The sequence below is a fragment of the Crocodylus siamensis genome, chromosome 5 (genome assembly GCF_052110815.1).
Source record: "Crocodylus siamensis isolate JL-2025a chromosome 5, ASM5211081v1, whole genome shotgun sequence".
NCBI lineage: Eukaryota > Metazoa > Chordata > Crocodylia > Crocodylidae > Crocodylus > Crocodylus siamensis.
This window is the reverse complement of record NC_143399.1, coordinates 136557624-136577353: the sequence shown is the minus strand read 5'-3', so window position 1 is coordinate 136577353 and position 19730 is coordinate 136557624. Positions and strand designations below refer to the sequence as shown.

At 43.1% G+C, this 19730-nt stretch overlaps 1 protein-coding gene and 1 pseudogene across 3 annotated transcripts in view; both read left to right on the top strand.

The window, feature by feature from the left end:
- ANO10 (anoctamin 10) overlaps positions 1-19730 on the top strand; it is a 237978-nt gene that overhangs the window by 65614 nt on the left and 152634 nt on the right. The gene's annotated exons all lie outside the window — the stretch shown is intronic.
- LOC149864652 (U2 spliceosomal RNA) lies at positions 2899-3075 on the top strand (annotated as a pseudogene).

The following is a 19730-nucleotide window of genomic DNA, read 5'->3' as shown; positions in this document are numbered from 1 at the left end:
ACCACTTCTGGAAAGGTTTGGGCAGTCGCATCTCCTCATTAATGCAGTATTTTTTATGACAGTTGTTAGTATTTGCTTTTCTGTCTCAGGCTATTGTTTTCTGTTGCCAGAGGTTAAGGCAGTTTTGCCTATCTCTATTCCCATAGGTTGCATTTTTGTTTGTTCAAATTGCATAAAATACCTAAACATTTTTTTTTATATAAAACAAGAACAATAAAATATTGTTGGTTAAATTATATTTGGTGTATATTTATATTAAACTTATTTCTTTTTTGGTTTTAAATAATGACTTTAAACATGTAAAAAGATATAAAACTAGCAGTTGTATGTTTAGACGCTAAACTTGGAAGCTAAAGGTTTGGCTTTAATTATATATACTTGTATACAAGGTAGAAACCTTACTGAAAGCTTTGAATCTTTTTGACTGAATAATTAATCAAGTTATTCAGCAGGTATTTTAGTGTCGTTTAGTAGATATCGGAGCCAAGAGCCGTCTGTGCTTGCAAACATAATGCAAAATTGAAAAATTTAGGGAGATAAGTAGAAAAAATGCAGTTTATGGAAATTGTGCAATTATTTGGTTCAGTGACATATACATATGTAAATCATTCTGAAGCATTACTAATTCAGAATGTTAAGGAAGGTTAATCAAAACCACTAGTGATTTCAATTAACATACTGTTTTTATTTATGAGTTCCTTTTATTTTAGCTACAAATAAGTCATTCTTATAAAAAAACCAAGCCCTAAATCCTCCTTTAAAACACAAGCTCTTCATGTTTTTATGTATTTTTATGTGGTACAAAACAAAATAATTAAAATGTATTACTATATGCTGGAAAGCTAGGCCACTATAGTCCAGTTTTTATGAGGTTACTATGAGGACGGGAGAAAAAATAACTTACAGATATTGATGCTATAGTTTCAGACTGCAGGCTTGTTAAGTACCACTGCCAAACTGAGTATCATTTATGCTGTGCCTCATTGAAACTTCTACATGCTACATCAGTATAAAAGCTTAATAATGAGTAGTTTTAAAATTACCATTCGATAAGCTTGAATGACTAAGATACCATGAATTTTGAAACAAGTATTCAAATATGTATAATATCAATTATACACCTACACTATATGGTAGAAAACATTTTTAAAATTTTAAATCAAATTTGAATTTATAGTAGTTAAGTCCTTTTAATCATTGAAAAGGAGGATAGATTTTACTCAGTTCTTTTTGTAATTCTTATCCCTGTAAGGAATTCGGTCTTTTCAAATAGGAGAATAATCTTGGTTTGATTTATCATTTTAAGTTGATGAAGTTGTTGCTGTTGAAACAGTCTTTTGAGGCCATGTTGCTAAGGTCAAAAAAGACAATCAAACTATAATGCTAATTATTATCTAGAGTAAAATTTCATTTTTAACAAATATATTCAGGGGTTTATTTTAGATCTGTTCACTGCCATCTAGTGTTTCTTGAGATATTTGTGCCAATTACTTGTGGATTTGTATTTATTTTGCATTTCAATAGTAATGATTAATGCAGTGTAGCCTAGATGAAAGGGGAGAAGGATTCACATCAAAGAATGCAGAGTCTTGAGTAGGTTTTCCAGGTGATAGTGTTATTCCATAGTAAAGATAAAGTGAAATTCCATTCTGGTATTACTGAGGTGGAAAGTAATTTCCCCCTGCCTTCCCTCCACATCAACCAGCTTCTGTTTCTAAACACTAAAGCAGCGGTTCTCAGCCTCTTTCTCACATCATCCCACGTTAGATCCATGCCCACATACCTGCTGCTAGTTAGTCATTGTAATGCTTACAGATGTAAAAAAAAACACTTTATGCTCAGCACGCCCCTGCGCCAGGTGCAGTACATGCACAGAAGAGGCATTGTGATAGACTGACCCAGCCTGTCCATTATCTATAGATCATGCACTTCTGTGGTGCTTTGTGGCACTTTTATCTAATAACTGATTGAAAAAAACCCACTGAAGAATGTGGTCTATTCAGACACTGGGGAGCTGGGTCCAAGTAATCTGCTTCCTGTTTCAGTAAAGAGCTTGCTTTTTTTCACATCTGTCAGCAACTTTAATTACAAATATTGTCCTGTTTGGTACTACAGGTACCCATAGACTTCATACAGAATTGATGCATGTTTCCTTTTTTGAACGTGATGCAATTTTTAGCATAGGTACTCCATAAACATACTTTTAAGCAGCACTTTGGCACCTACTTATATATAGTATAAACTATGCATGATATTAGTTCAAGGCCAGAGTCTCATGGTTTACCATATCGTTCATTGGGCTGTGTTCCAACAGGGTCAACAGTGTTTCGAGCCATGGTGACCCCACAGTTTAGCACTGCTCAATGTGTGTGTGAGTACTCCAGATTACCCCTCCCCCCATATACACAAAGGATCCATGTACTAATTAGGTCCCACACGTGACTAGAGCTGGTGTTCTTGTCACAAATCTTGGGATCCTGCAAAAATTTATATGTAGTTGCCTGGTTCGACTTCACCTCCAGGAGGGTGGGGCCATACTAATCATATGTGGCAAGCAGGGGGAGGAGGAAAGGGAGACAGGGATTCTAGTTGAACTCATTGGGGCCCCGTTTCATGATATTTGCCAGTCATTTAAGGCTGGTGAAAAAACAGGAATCATTGTTAATGGGAAAGAAAGGCATAACTCAGCTTTGGAAGTGAAGAGGAAGTTGAAATATATGCAGTGTACTGGCTTACCATGATGTGAAAAGAGTCAGTGCTGAGGGTGACTTCCTTCAGTGTGCCCTGCTATATACAGTGTTCAGATGGGCTGCACTTGTCTGTCCTTGTGGTTCATATGAGCTGCACTAACTTATCCATGTGACAGTGTTCCTGGCAGGGGAGACACTGGTAGGGGAGACACCATGATCAATCAGGTGGTTTTCCCAGGGCAGGTGGTTGTCTCTGATATGTCCTCCATCGGAAGTCTATATTGCGCAGATTCTTTTTGGTGTTGGGTGGTGGAACAGGAGCTTGTTCCATCCACTCCATGCATTGACCTGGTATTGCAGTGCTTCCAGGACCGGTGCAAAAAAAACAGAGAAAAAAAAAAGGGGTTTCTGAGCTCTCAATATAGACCTCTGATGGAGGACATATCAGAGACAATCACTGACCCCGAGCCAGCAGGTCATGTGAGGGGCCCGGAGCTTGCTCCATCCACTCCATGCATTGACCTGGTATTACAGTGCTTCCAGGACTGGTGCAAAAAAAAAAAACAGAAAAAAAAAAAAAGGGTTTCTAAGCTCTGCTCAGTGGATAGGTTCCAGTGCTGTTTTGGCATGAGACATGAATTTTCAAAGATAAATAAATAAAAACAGTATGTTCATCAACTTCATAGTTGATTTCCATTGCTGAGCACATGCTGCTTTTGGTAGTAGTTTAATGATAGGGAATTCATTTAATGAGGCTTCTTTGTATGTGAATGTAAGATGAGGGGGGGTTTCCCCCCCATGCTGATTGGAGGGGAGAATAATTTGTCTTTTATTTGAGTAAATATGGGATTGATTCTGTTACGAATTACGCTAGTAAGCCACGTGCAGTTCACTCTAGGCTGGGGCAGTGAGCACACAGAACAAGTATCCAAAGTCAGATACAGAATCTTTATTCGCTGCAGCGAGGTGCCTCCAAGGAGGGACCCCGCCTACCAGATATAATACTATTTTATACTTTGTTGGTATGTCAGCATTAGTTCATGATTAGCTTGTGCTCGTAAAAATACCCAATCCTCTATTAACTAAATCACTGTTCTATCCAATCAAGTGGCACTGTGCACGTGAACACCGAAGTTTAACTCTCGTGACTATATGCCCCATATATTCTTGCCAAGATGCATCTTATCTTACAAAAACAATCCTTGTACTTCTGTCAGGGTTCCTCTGTTGAAGACGCTCCTCTGTTGACAGGATTGAGCTAGTTTCATATCTTATCCATTCCCAGGTAATTGCCTTATGGATTCTGATGATGGGAACACTCCTGTAAGACGACATAGGTGCAATTAACTGCTTTAACCAGGGAGTTCTATATTAGCTAGTTAGTAACATAGTTTAATGAAGCTGGACCTTCTTGGATAAGCTGTGGATGTTACAGCCTGAACCATGCTTCTTTTTGCAGAGACAACAGTGAGGCTTTTGATGGTAGCCTGAGTCATTCACTTCTGCTCAGATGGAATGGGAGTCCCTGATTACATCAGAGACTTGCCTCTCATTACTTAGAGTGATGTTTAGGGAAGAAAACTAAGATATATCATCTTTTTTAGTTGAAGATAACTTTTGGAACACATTTTGTTTGGGGTCTGAGCTTGACCTGGTCTCTGTGGAAGGTAGGATAAGGTAGACCTGACATGTGTTCTTGTGAAAGGATAAAAGGGGATGAGGCTTTACTTTAAATCTTCTGCTCTGTAATAATTACCCATGTGCACTTGAAGAACAAATAATTAGCATTTTAAGCAAAAAAACCCCACATTTTTCTCCAGGTAATTACTGCAAACATGGATTTTTTTAAGAGTAACAGGAAGCAGGGAATGGTAGAGGTTTGAGAAATGATTTTGGTAATTTCAGAGCTAAAGGACAGTATAAAAGAAGGCACAAAAACTGGGAAGGAAAGCAGACAATTGAGTTACTAACATTAACATCTTTTGTCAGAACAGAAGAGTTTGGGAAGTAGCATGAAGAGAGATGATATCTTTGGATGCAACATGTTAACATTAATGCAATTTGTGTTTGTTTTGTATATTGACGTATATGTTATACTGGGATATGGTACAGACAGATGACTGTTTATCCTGGGGTAGTTGCAGCAGAAATGCTATTACAGTGCTTCACTTTTGGTGGTGGAACAGGTATTATTCTGCTTTCACTGGGCAAATGGCTACTGCAGAATAACTACAGACACATGATACTTTTCACTGATATAAGCTACGCAGTGTGTTTTTACTCTTTTTTTTTCTTTTTTTTCCTGCAGTAACTACACTGAATTCTAGTAGGTTACATCAGTGTAAGGCCTTGTCTCTGCTCCTTTCTTATACTGGTATAAAGATGGTTTACACAGGTATAAATGTGTCCAGGCCCTACATCAACTATATAGGTTAGGGGTAGGGAAATAAGAATTTAGGAATGGAGGCAAAAATTATTGAAATACACCATTTTTTTCTTTACCTAATGTTCCTGAATATGTTAAGTATTCTCCTGTAGAATGTTTTAAGCATTTTTCTCATGCTTCTTGTGCAGTCGCCTTGCTTATAGAGGCAGGATTTCATTTTGGAGGTTATATTTCCCTTGGTTAACGTAGGTCTTCATCTTTATTTAGCATTTATCTACCTGTTCAGAATTGGTGTATTTTAGAGGCCTTATATTCAAGGAGGGATGGATGAAATAAAGAAGGTGAGAATTAGCAAGTGGAGAGGAAGGAGATGGTAAGAAAGACCTCTGTTTGCAAAACATTCCTATACAAGAGAAGCCAACCTTGCAAGGGTGATTAACTATTAGTGTCTTCCCTGAATATATTAATAAAGACTTAATAGGAGTTAACCTTGACAAACAGGAGACCCAGTAGAAGTATTTTGCCTTCTCATCTGGAATCAGATACTGTTGACAAGATGACAAAACTTCAGAAAGAAAGATTAAAAGAAAATTGCTCTTAGGAGATGATTACAAAGCATTTGAAAAGATTTATGAGAATCGGACTTTACAGGTCCCTTTAAAGCCCACTTTGCTTAACCCTGCCCAGGATGAGATGCATCTGTTTTGTTTTGTTTTTATAAATATGGTATTTGCAGCTCATATCTAATTTTTGCCATTGATCTCTGTATGTTACAACCTATGTCTTCAGTAGAAGGTTGGTGTGGAAAAGAGGCAAATTGTTATGTAAGATAGCTTAGTTGTTGGTATCCATCTGATAGAGCACTGTATGTGATGGAGTATGAACTTTAAGGATCTGGTTTAAAACCAGGAAGCCTTAGAAGTTATTCAGTAATTTATATGACAGAATTGATCCTGATTTTTGTTTTTAAAGTAAATTCTTTGTTTATTCAATAAAATTCCTAGATAAAACTTTCCGTACTTCGTGAAAAGTTAAAACAAACAATACAACATTGGTCTGTAGTGAGCTGGTTTTACTGAGTATCTATGCAGTGGGCTGCTGGCAGTTGAAAATGTTGCCCAATTTAAGGCATTGTGGTAGTAAGGTGGGGTTTTCAAGCACAGCTGAACATGGAGTGGTGGCTCAAGGTGGTAGATGGCGACGGCTACCGTTGCATGCAAGCTCCTTTCACCCGCCGCTTCCCCCCCCTCCCGGTGCCCCCTGCATCCAACTAGCTGGGCGATGCTTGTGCAGCCCGCAGAAGGGCACTGCTGCCCTCACCTCACCCTGGTCCTGCTTCTGGGAGGCAGTGGTGCAGGTTGGTGGGTGGCATTGCTCCATCCCCACCTGCCAACATGTACCTCCTATGATCTTCCTAAGTACACCCTCTGGCATAAGGCATTCTGAAACACTTATGGTCACCACCACAACCAGCAGCACTTGACCAAAGAATCCACAGGATGACCTAATTCAGTATATTCCTGACACAGTCTCTGCTATGAAGTTCCCACTTAGTTCTAGGAAAAACGTTCCATTCTCTGGGCCTATGAATTCCCTCCTCTCCTAGATTTATTTGATCTTCTTTATTTAGACGGGTACAATTTTAACCTGCAGAGGAGGGGACTTTATGTAATTTATTCATTGCATCTTCAAATACTTTAAAGTTAAATACATTTATATGAAGAATAAACAGTTGCAGGTGCATATTGGGGGAGATGAGAAAATATAAGCAAAGGAGAAGATGAGTGGTTATAATTGCAGTTGGAAGGAAGATAGCTTATAGGCACTCCAAAAAGCTGGTTTTAGATGTCAGGAATTGTAGATTGGCAGTGGAGAGACTGAATAGGCTCTATTTGTCTGTTAAATTGCTGTCATTCAGATAGTTTCAATTTCCCAATGTATAGGACATAGTTGAACAACATTTTAAAACGCTTTTGGATTTCTTGAAACGGCTTGCATTTTAACTGACTGATTTCCAGAGTAATTGGGTGACTTGTTTTGCTATATTTTAAGCTCACTTAAGTGGATTGAAGCTATTCTGATACTACTTCAGGTCCCATATTCTGTTATTACTACTTCAGCAATCTTTATAAACTGTGGGCCAGAGCAGCCCAGTTCTGGTCTAATGCAGGCCACGGGGTTCTGGCAACATGTCTTTGCCTGTGCCTATATGTTCTGTGCTGGTGCTTTTCTTTGCCCCCTGTTCCCCAGTTATGGCACAGATACAGCCTCCAGGCAATGGAGAACTGAACCATGACTGGACAACTGGAAGCTGCATCTATAGCTACTTCTCACTTTCCCCTACCTCCTGCCCTGGCACCAGCACAACTTTACATATGACGGGAGTTTAGTCTGTTCAAAGTAGAACTTGTGGGGTGTGCGTATGCGTGTGTGTGTGTATGTAGCAGAGCAGGATGAAACCAGCACGGATGGTAGCCTGGTTAGATCTCCACCCACCCACTTATTTCTGGGCCAAGCGCCTGCCCCTCTTTTTCCTGCCACACCTTGATGGAAAACTGATTCAGCTGTTTCCCAGGCGGGAGGCTGCCCATTTAGGTGTCTTGGGGTCATATCCATTTTGCAGCTCTGTACCTTGCTTCACACTGCAGCCCATGCCTTGCACATTGCATCCTTCACCCTCTCTAGCTGTGGTCTCTTCTCTGGGACCTTTGGCTCCCTCCTAGGCCCTGGCCCCACCTTCAGGCCAGTCAGAATCCCGAGCCTCTTGCTCTGGGTGTTGCTCGTGGTGGGCCCCTGGCCCTTTGACCCTCCCCCCTTTGGGTCCTGGCCCCAGCACGGACCAGCCAAGGGTACCTCTGATATCTTTTATTAGACCAAATGAATAGTTGGAGAAATATACCTTAAGAGCTTTTGGGTTTAAAAACCCTTCGGTAGGCTGAGGAAGCATCTAGTTGGTGTGTGTGTGCTCTTCCTGGATGGAATGAATAATGAAGAAGCCAGAGGCTGGCATGCAATGCAGGCAAGAAAGCCAGTCAGTGAAAATGTAAATTGAGGTGTCTGGGGGTAAGGGATAGGCTGGGAGGAAAGGGGATGTAGCAGGTAAAAGTGGAGAGGTACCTGAGGAGTCAGATGTCAGGCATGTTACAGTGTCATAAATCCAATGTCTATATTGAGTTCATGAGTTTTTGTATCCAGGAAGTTGATGAAGTGAAGTTCATAGGCTTGTCTGTGAAAAGTGGTTTGTAAATTCAAACAAGCACCAAACCTTGCTAATCTCATCACCAGCAGCAAACTTCCTATAGCCCAAAATGCACCAAATGGATCCAGACCATGCCATAAGAAATGCAAAACCTGTGAACATATCTCCAGTACCCCCACAATTACTACATCCCACAACAGAACCATCACCATTCCTGGTGGTGATGGTGCTTACAGCTGCACGTCCTGAAATGTTATACATTTCATCCAGTGCACCAAATGCCCTGATGGAAAATATGTAGGAGACACCAAGCAAAAACTACGCCAGAATGAATGCACACTGGAAAGCTATTGCAGATGAGAATACCCAACTACCTGTGGGGGCACATTTCTCACAAAAAAGCCATTCTGTCTCCAATCTCTCAGGCCTGATCCTCAAAGGGAATTTACAAACTACTTTTCACAGGTGAGTCTATGTACTGTACTTCACCAGCCTCCTAAATACAGGAACTCATGGACTCAATATAGACATTGAATTTATGACGCACTACAACCTGTCGGACATCTGACTCCCCAGGTACCTCTCCAGTTTTACCTGCTACATCCCCCCCCCCTTCCCCCCACCCCAGCCTGTCCCTCACCTCCTGACACCTCAATTTCTATCTTCACTGACTAGCTTTCTTGCCTGCATTGCATGCCAGCCTCTGGCTTCTTTATTATTCCAGGAACAGCACACACACCAACTGCAGGTGCTTCCTCAGCCTGACAAAGGGTTTTTCAACCCTAAAGCTGGCATCCCAGGCAGCTAAGCTAAGCTCACCCGGAGCCTCATAACTCCACTGCAACCAGCAAGCCTCAGGCCTGTCAAAGATGTGACAGGGCTGAGCTTTTCCCAGCCAGGACTATGTTGTGGCAGCTGGAGGTTATAGCACCACCTACCCGCTTTTCACTAGGGAGATTCTCAGTCCTGGCATTTCCTGGGACTGCTGGCAGTCCCACCAGGCTTCCCGACCCTGGCAGAGTGCATTTTTAGTGGTCAGGACCTGGGGCCTCCTTCTTCCTCATAGCCTCAGCCCATACCTCGAAGTTCGTTGTGGCACAGAAGCTCAACAGGGGCATGTTCTTCATCTGCTGGCTGGTGATGCAGTGAATGCTGCCTCCAGCTCTGAGAGTGGGGCATTAAACAGTTTTTAAAAAATGAAAAAAGGAAATAGGTGTGGACAGAGTGAGGAGGGTGGCATTCGCTCCATGTGCACCTGGAACTTGGGGAACCCCGGCACCGAGAGGTTCATCGTCAAAAACACCAGCTGCTCCACCAAACCAGGAGGTGTCATGGTGTATCACTATATCACCAGCAATGCTGAAAACCCTCTAGCTTGAAACACTGGTTGGTGGACAGGACAGGTGTTTCCGGGAAACCATGGCCATGTCTGGCTGTGGCTTGCCCAGTAGGCTAAGGGGTCGCACAGCAGTGTCTCCATGTCCTCAGTGAGATAGGTAGCCTGATGGTGGGGTCTGGTGCCTCTGGACCCTACCATGGAAGCCATGCCTTTGGCCCACATTGGTAGTGCCTGTGGTGGAGGAAGAGCCTGGCTGGTGGATGGTGTGCTGGCATGAGACAGTGGATCCCCCTCTTCCATGTTCCCTTCCCTCCGCTCTTCTGCCTCCCTGACTGTTCACCAGCCCCTCCATCCACTGATTCAGGCTTTGGCTGCTGCATATGATATGCTTCACCATCGGGTCACACATGGAGGCCAGCACATGGATCATACTGGGCTGCAAGGGACTGTGCCGTTACCTGATGCCCTCCTTCTGCTGCTTTACCAGTGCCTGCATGTCTGGTGACAGTGGCTTGCCCCAGCCAGGAACATGATCCCCTGAAACTTCTTCATTTGGCTCTGAAGTTCCCTCACTACAGAGATTACCTGGCTAAAGAGGGCCTCACCAGTGCTGAGGGTTTCATTGGCCTTGAGGAAGGGCTTGAGGACCACCAAGATCTGGGTAATGGTATCCCACTCAGCTCTGATAAGGGGGGCGCTGATCCCAATTTCCCTGAGCAAAGCCATTTCATGGATGGCCTTCTATTGCTCCACCAGCCTCTCGAGCATCAGGTAAGTGGAGTTCCACCAAGTTTCTACATCCTGCATGATTTTGTGCTCCAGGATGTTCAGCTCTGCCTGTTTGTCCCATAGCATCTTGTCCCCCTTGATGCTCTGGTAGAAGTAGCCTGCCACCTTCCTGCATTTGGAAATGAGCTTGCTGGTGGTACTGGCACCATCACCAGCAGCCCTGTCCCCCTCCAAGGCATCCCTGACAGCGAGGTGAAACTTGTGTGCCACGCAGTGGATGCCAACCAAGTTGGTATCATGGACTGCCTTGACTATATTGGCCCCATTGTTGGTGACCATGAACCCATGGGTGAGCTTGCCCTGCCCAGCGAGCCACCCCTGCACCAGGCGGTCCGTGGTCCCCATGATCTCTGTTGCCATGTGGGACTCATCCATCACCTCAGCTTGAAGGAGAGCCCACTGATGACCTGTCTGGTCGCACCTGTACCCTGTGAGGGAGAGGTATGCATGATCTCCACCCTAGCTGCTTCAGATGTCCAAGGTGAAGTGTAAGTCCACCTGCAGACCTCCCTTGCGCAGCTTCTCCTTCAAGTACTCCCTGCATGCCTCATACAGGGAGGGCACTGTCCTGAAGGTGGTCCTTGCAGACACTTGGTATGATGGGGCCTTGAGTGCCATGAGCCTCCTGAACCCTGGCTGCTCAACTAAGGAGAAGGGCTGGCCATCAACAGCAAGGATCTCCCCAATGCTCTGGGTGATCTCACTTGCCCTTGCAGCTTGCTCCCCCCTTTGTCCTCACCTTTCCCCAACTGGTCCAGGGTGGCCCACCTCTGCTTCTAGGGGACGGGGGCTTTGGAGCGAGAGTGGGACTTGCTTTTGGAAGCAAGGGCAGGGGGATGATGCCTCTTGATATGCATCAGCATCCCTGTGGTGCTGAAGTGTTTCTCATTCTTGCCCCGGCTGGTATTGCATCGTCAGTGCAGGCAGATAGCATACTTGGGATCATCTGCCACCTCAAAATAACCTCACACTACAATATCCCCTTGCTTCTGAGGTGCAGGTGTGGATCCTGCCTTATCCCCCTTCTCAGCAGGCAGAGGCATGATGACAGGGGAAGTTGAGCCACCTGCCCCCACAACCTCCTCTGCAGTGCCTTCCAGAGAAGCAGACCTGGGTCTAGGGAAACTTTGAGGGGTGGGGAGCAGAAACTCAGATTTCCCCCTCCTTCCCCAGAATTTCCCTGGCTATGGCTATGAGTTCCCCTGGTTCCAGATACAGCTCTTCTTCTGGCACTGGGAGGCTCAAGCTGGGAACTGAAATTGGGGTGGAGGAGACTGTCATGCTGGTGCTTGTCATGCTGATGGTGTTGGGGGTTATTATTGCTGGTGTTAGTGGAGGTGGGGTAGGTGAAGACACTGCTCCCACCTCCTTGCTGCCACTGTCAGCAGAAGCCTGCTAGGGAAGAGGTTGCATCTAAGTTTGAGGTGGGGTGGGGAACTTACAGCTCTCCCTCTGCCCCCTCTTGGTCCCCTGCCAGAAGACCTGGCACCTGCCTTTCCAGCATGCTTCATAATGTTTGCTGTGCTAGAAAGTGTGTGTGTAAAATATATCTTCTCTGTGCAATATACCTTCTATCTGTTTAATATGTATGTGTTTGCTATATTTTCTGTGTATATTTTCTATGTGTTTACTGTATTTTCTTCTGTTTGCTTACTGTATCTTCTATCTGTACTATATTGGAAAGGTGTATCCAATCCTTTCCAAAAAGAGAGACTAGCAAGAGACTGACTAGGAAGCCAGTCACTGCAGCCAGCCAATACCTTTCACATACTGTTGCTTCCAGACAGACAGCTCACAAAAGGCAGAGAGAGGCTTCACACAGAGTCTTATATGGTGTTGTTGCCCCAGAGCACTGGGATTGGAAGGGACCTCAGGGACAGATTGCAGACACTGGCCAGCTGCAGATGTCAGTATCAGAGCAGTCCTTTCCCCCGTCTTCCCCCTCCCTCTTTTAATTTTGTTTCCCCACAAGCCAGCCTCTGAAACATTCTGAAACATCCAAAACGTTTCAGATAGTTTTGTTTCATTTCAGAGATGTTTTGAACCTCATTTCCTTTCGGATTCAGTGTTTCAGGTGCCAAAATGGGCCCAAACACCTCCAAAATGAAATGGCTGCTGAAATTTTTAACAATCCTAATGTCATTGTCCTGCTGGAGGCTGCTGAAGGTAGAAGCAGCTAAGGGCCCAATCTCTTATTTTATTTTATTGGCAGAGCCTGCTCACCTCTCCCATGGCCAGGAGCAAGCTGGCCGGGAAGGCTGCTAGCTGGCTAGGTGCTGCCCTAGCTCAGCGGTGCCCGATCCAACTCTTCCCTGAACCTACCTGTGCTTCCAGCACCCTGTGCAGTGTCCCTGTTGCCTTCTCCAGCTGCCAGCACACATAGTCACTATCCTGCTGCCTCCCCATGCTGTCCCAGGGATAAGCCAGCCCATTCCCAGGTGGCCCCAGGTGCCTGCTGAAGGCAGAAGCAGTAAAGGGGCCCAATCCTTTTTTTGGCAGAGCCTGCCTGTTTCTCCCATGGCCAGGGGTGAGGTGAAGGATTAATGGCTGCAACATTGCAAACTAAGCTACATAGGGATGTGGTTTAGTTTGTGACAATGCAACTCATTTAAAATCCCCAAAATTGCATATGTGTAAATTGTGATGCCATTAAGCCACACAAAAGGAAAATTTCATCTTGTGAACATGGTAACATCATTATGTGTACAGGTGCCCACAGATTTCAGCTGTCTGACCCTAGCCTAGGCACAAAGACCTCCAGCGTGGTGGGCTGGATAAATGGCTAGATTGAGTTCATTGGTGGTATGTTGCTGGCCCCTATCTTTAAGTAATCCATTCTACTGTTTAACATCTCTAGAAAGGTCTTCCTGATATCCAATTTAAATTTGCCTTGTTAGACTTCAAACTATTACATCTCCTGTAGACACAGAATAGTTGATTGCCATCCTTTTACTAAGACTTTTTTTGTATTTAAAGGCTACTTTCAGATCACTTCTCAAACTTCTCCAAACTAAACAATCCCAGTTCTTCCAATCTTTTCTCATTTGTTATGTTTTTTAAACTTCTAGTCATCTTATTAGATAATGCTAAGTATATTTTCTAAAGAAGTATAGTAAAAATGTTTGGAAAACTGATTGTATGTACTCTGTATTGTTTTATTAAAGTGAATTAATTGCTTTAATTTTATTTACCCAAAAGCTTCAACTAATGCACACTGTTAGTGGCTTATGAAACATCAGTTAAAAAAAATCACTTTTAGTTATTCAAGTGTCAAGAAATCATTAAAATAGGGGTTTTTGGGGGGTTTTTTAAACTTTAAACCAGTTTTGTTTTGTTTTTATTTAATTTAACTAAACTCAGTTCTGGACAAACAGTATAGTTCATAATGAATTTTCTACGATTGATTTTTATAACCTCTGTGAAAAGGGATTTATAAAATAAAGGCTGATAGACAGTCATGAGTGATGGTATGAAGTAAATGTCAGGAAAAGTAGCATTTATTTATTTGATTTTTACAGTTTTTATTCTGTACTTGAAGGAAGTGTCAGTCTAAAATGACACTTCTCTGATCAGGAAATTAGTAGAGTGAGATGTAATTCTTGAAGGCATATTTCATTAACTGTGGCACAGTTAAGTAGCACAACATGAAGCTGTTTTCTGTTCTAATCCAGTCAACAGTCCTTTTGAAGTTGTAGGATATTTCTAATGTAGGCTTATCAGCTGGATCTGTATAGTAGATAATACAAAGCAGGCACATCTGAAAGCTGCTGAGAATTCATCTATTGCATTATGTTTGAGGTTAATCAGTCAGAGGAGTTGTCATGCGATATAAAGTATGTACGTGTCTATGTATGTGTATGTATGTTTCAACAATTGTATGTAAACTTATACAAAATATGAAGGAGCCTTATATTAAGTTTGGAATATTACCACAGCACTCACAAAGATTGTTATAGCTTAGGGTTATCTGCATCTTCATAAAAAATTTGATGACATTGTAAGTGTTAGAAATCATGATTTTGAACTGCAACTTTATTTAAAGCCTGGCTGGGTGCAAAATGAATTTTAACTATTAAAATAGAAATATTTTAACAATCTTACATTTATAGTAGTGCAGATAAAAAAACAAAACAAAACCTACTGAATTCAGATGTTTTTGTGCACCTGTAGCTTTAAAAAGATTTGGCTGAATTCATTGAAATGCGTGTAGTTCATAATACGGATGAATGCATTTGTGCACCTTCAAAAATAATACATTGGAAAGATGCAATTTTTTATTAATGATTTATTCTAGTAGTAAAATCATCACACTGTGTATTTTCCATATAGCTGTGAGAACAAACAGCTGACATGAATAGGTGAAAAAATAAAAACTGATTTTACTATTGGATCTTGTTCAGAAAAATTGGCAGAAAATATTGTTATTTTTAATTTTTCTTTTTTCTTTTTAAAGATTGCAGCCCATTCTCAATAGCCAGAACCTTATTTATGGTCTTGTAACGTAAAGCCTACCTTTTCATGCCTGTAATTTTGTGTCCACTTTACAGGGCTTCTTTCCATTTGTAGTTAGAATCGCCTTTAAAAGTTAGTAGTGCAACAGGCAATTGAAGCAGCAGGTCAGGGCTGTAGTTTTTTCCCACCATGACACTGTACCAGAAAGGGACTGATGTAGGAACCATTATGTTAGCATTATACACTCTGTATATTCTTCTTAAATCAGGGTGATATTCATATGACAAAACAAGGAGCAATGGTCTAAAGTTGCAGCAAGGGAAGTTTAGATTAAATATTTGGAAACAGTTTCTTATAGTAAAACACTGGAATAGGTTATCTGGAGAGGCTGTGGAATCTCTACCCTTGGAGGTTTTTAAGACCTAGCTAAACAAAGCCTTGTCTGGGGTGATATAGTTGGGGATGGTCCTCCTTGTAGCAGGGGGTTGGATTAGATAGCCTCCTGAGCTCCCTTCCAACCATCATTTTCTATGATTCTATGACGAGATAATGCTGATTTTGATAACAGATTCCATCCGTGGTGTGGCAGAAAGCAGCTGCATTGCATTATGGGAGGACCTGGCTGAACTGAGAAAAAGGAGAAAAATGAAATATTTTTCTCTGTCTTTCAGTTATAGTAATCTTGATTGTTACAGATAGCTAACTATAATGCTACTATTGTACCATGCACTTGACTACTCTACTTGTTTATAGGAGCATCTTAGTCTCTGGGAACAAGGGAAAGTGAGGGTCTTTTATTTTGTTAATGACCACTCTTTGCAGCTTTGTGCTTTCATGTTTGGACAGCATTTAGATCACAAAGTAAACATGAGTCAGCAGTGTAATTCTGGCAAATGGAAAATGCAAAATGTAATTTTGGAATACATATTAAAAGTATGTCATATGTAAGACATATGAGGTAATTATTTTGGTCTTCATGCTGGTGAGGCCTCAGCTGTCATACTCTGTCCATCAGTAGATAAATTTCTTATAGTTCCAAGAGCAACAAAACGATCAGTTTTAGGAAAAATGACTTATGAGGAAAGGTTGAATAAAACGGCATCTTAATTTAGGGGGGTGCACCAATATATTGGTTGGCTGTCGGATTGGTACTAATGAAAGGAGAAGTGACGTTATTGGCTATCATCTTTTTTTGGTCATTGTAGTTGGTAATTATAGCCACATGCCCAGAGCATCCTGGCGAGCATAGCCCAGTCTCTGTGCCCAGCTGCCAGCCTGAACCTGTGGCAGACTACAGGTCCCGGAAAGTAGTGGGAGGTGGAGGAGATGCTAGAGAACAGTAAGAGGGCATGGCTCTCAGCAGCAAAGGTTGGCACAGCAGGGGGCTGAGCACTGGGGCGGTCTTGAAGATATTGAACTGCATGTGGGTGGGTTTAGATGCTGTCTGTCGGGGAGTGTGCGTTAAGTCACTACCGTCTCCCCACGTCAGGACCGCTCACTTGTTGCCAAGGAGTGGCTCACCTGCCGTTGGACATTTTTGCACGTGCTTGCCTCGCCTGCCACGACTTTGATGATAATACCGATTGGTTCAGATGGTCCGGCGCATGTCGTCCAAATATGAGACTCCTGAGCTTCTCGCGGGTCCGCTACCCCTACACCCTCTCCTGTTCCACCGGATGGTGACGGCCTATGCGGGCCGGTCACTTCTTCGGATATCCCTCAAAACGTCCATAAGAGAAATGCAAAGGTTAACATAAAAGGTTACAGCCAGGGATTCACGAGAGCGGGGAAGCTTCTTCGATCCTCAGCAGACATCCCCCTATATTCCCCTGTATGCCGTGGGGTTGGAACCCTTTCCTTAACTCTCAATGAGCTCTTCAGCCCTCACTAGGGCCTCCCGAGGCCACTCAGCCCCTAATTACGGGAGCGAAGGTTTCACTGTCAGTGATTGCCCCTATATTACAGTTTATATGGTACCCGGCTCCCACCGGGTCCCAGCCACTCCCGGCGGTGTCAAACAGTCCGCGGCCTCTGGGCCGGCTGCCTGGGCTCCAAAGCCCCGCTGGGGCTTACCCTTACCCCAGAAGGTCCTGCCGCGTCTCAGGACGGCTCGCATCTGCTCGAGGGTGCTCTCGCCAGTCTTGGCTCCTCCACTGCCTTCTTTCGGTTCCGTCGCTGCACTTGCCGGCGTCGGCGGCTCCTTTATGCTGGCCCTGGCCAGCCCGGCTCCTCCCTCCTCCGTGCACCTGGAAGAGGTGAGTTCCCGCCCGGCGTTTTGGGCCGGTGTGCGCACGATTAGTGTGATTGCATCAAGGCGGGGAGCCTCAGAGCCCGCCATCTCCTTCTCTCCCTCACACTGTCCAAGGGACATTTTGCTGTGATGGGCACTGGTCACCTTTGCAAAAGCGGCTTCTTCCTGGCAGTCACAGAAGCTCAGCTGCATGGGGCCCACCAGTGCTGAGGCAGCAGTGTGTCCTGTGGATCCAAATGTGCCTGGCACTGCTGTCTGCATGAAGATTTGCCCTGCTTACCTACGACAGCAGCATGGGCTGTGCTGGGAGCAAGGCTGTATAGGTGAGGGGGCGATGTACATGGGAATAAGGCAGTCACAGCCTCCCTCATTGAGTGCCAGAGCAGGCAGGAGGTGTGTGTGTGTGTTATATATGTCAGATAAACAAAAAAGGTTTATTTATGTCAGTAGTTTAAAATGTCTTGTACTATTATTAAATATCGGTTATTGGATTAGCATTAGCCAATATTGCTGGTTAATCATTGGCTATTGGTATCGGTCAAGAAAATCTTTATTGGTGCACCTCTAATCTTAATCTAGGGAAGGGAAGATGAAAGGAGTCACACAATGAATCATCAAAGACATGGATTTTTGGGCACCGTACTTCAAGAAGGATGTTGATAGACTCGAGAGGGTCCAGAGGAGAGCCACTCGTATGGTCAGGGACTTACAGGACAAGCCCTATGAGGAGAGACTGAGGGACCTGGACTTCTTCAGCCTCCACAAGAGAAGGCTGAGAGGTTATCTTGTGGCTGCCTACAAATTCATTAGGGGGATGCAGCAAGGGATCGGGGATGCTCTGTTTACAAGGGCGCCTCTTGGGGTAACAAGGAACAATGGTCACAAACTGACAGCAGATTTAGGCTAGATATCAGGAACAACTTCACAGTAAGGGTGGCCAAAATTTGGAATGGGCTTCCAAGGGAGGTGGTGCTCTCCCCTACCTTGGGGGTCTTTAAGAGAAGGCTGGATAGGCATCTGGCTGGGGTCATGTGACCCCAGCACTCTTTTCTGCCTAGGCAGGCAGTCAAACTCAATTATCTGTTGAGGTCCCTTCTGACCCTAGCATCTATGAATCTATGGAAGGTTGCCATAAAGCGAATGATGACCAGAGGTTCTCCTTGTCCACCAAGAGTAGAACAAGAGGTAGGTCGGCTTACTTTGCAGCAAAGGAAATTTCAGTTAGGTAGTAGGATAAACTTTCTTAAGGACAGGTGAGTACTTGAAAGGATTACCAGGATAGGCTATGGCATCCTGGTCTTTGAAAGGTTTTAAAAACAAATTTTAAAGACAGATTTGATAAACATCTGTCAGGGGTGGTGTAAGTATACTAGATCCTTTTTTGGAACGGGGTAGATGAGATTATTTTTGAACTCCTTTCTAGCCCTGCATTTCCATGGTTTTTGTTTGTGGAGATTACTGAAAACAGATAACAGCAGCAGGAAAAAAGGTCAAATTTAAATGTGAGAGTGCATTTTTTAAACATACTTGTAGCTGTTGTTTAATTTTAATGGAAAATAAAGGATATTTTAAAACTAATGGAAGTAAAGTAGATGTGGAAAAGTCATTTAGATTTCCCAGTCAGTGAGTGACACATTAACCACCTGTGTTTTCTTAAAAGGGTAGATAGTGGGTCTAGTGGGGAGTGACAGGGATATGAAAATGCTTAAATGGCAAGTGCTGGCATTGTCATACAACAGCATTTAAAACCTAAAAGGCAGAACAGTCAAATATTGCATTAGAAATGCAAACTAAACTGTTGCCAAGGTGTGGTATATACATGGTAAATCCTTGTCTTGTGTATATACGTTTAACTTAGAGGAAGACAAAGGGATTTTCATGGCCTGTTAACAGTGCAGAGCCAGTTTCTTGAGCATTCTGTGGTGGCCCTGACCCTCGCCACTGATTGACAGAGGGTCCCTAGTGGCCCTGGCCCTTGCTGCTGATTGGCCCAGAGGCCAAACCCATATAAATAGCAAATTTAATTTCCATGGAAATCTCATGTAAATTACCATATTATAAATATAAGTATTGAATTTAAATCTAAATTTAAATATATTATTAATAGAAATTTATAGAAAATATGAATCGTAACATATCATCATAATTTATTATTAGCATTCTACAAAAGGTTAGAAATATTAAGTAATGCTAACTTTGATAGAAACAATTCATGTTAGATTTTAAATGCTAGCATGCAGCATTCACCAGCAAATACAGCTGACGTCTTCTTTTTCTGTGGTATGAGCACTTATCCACGCTCTGAGAGCACATGTTCTGCATCCACTGAATTGGTTGAAACTGAAAAGCAACCAAGTTGTAGAGATACGGAAATGAGTCAGAAGCAGAATCCCAAAACACAAGTCACAGTCAAAGGCATCTGGCATTCTTTGACAAAGTTCATGGAAACAGCACATTCATAGTCATGCTCTTTTTGCCATCCAGTGATTGATATAAGTAGCTGAGACTTGCAACTCAGAAAAGGTACCTGATTTTGGTAAAAAATGCGAACAGATATAAAAAAGGAGGCAGCCAGTTGTTTAAACTGAGGTGGTAGGGACTGATCAGCCTTAAGTACTGATTCA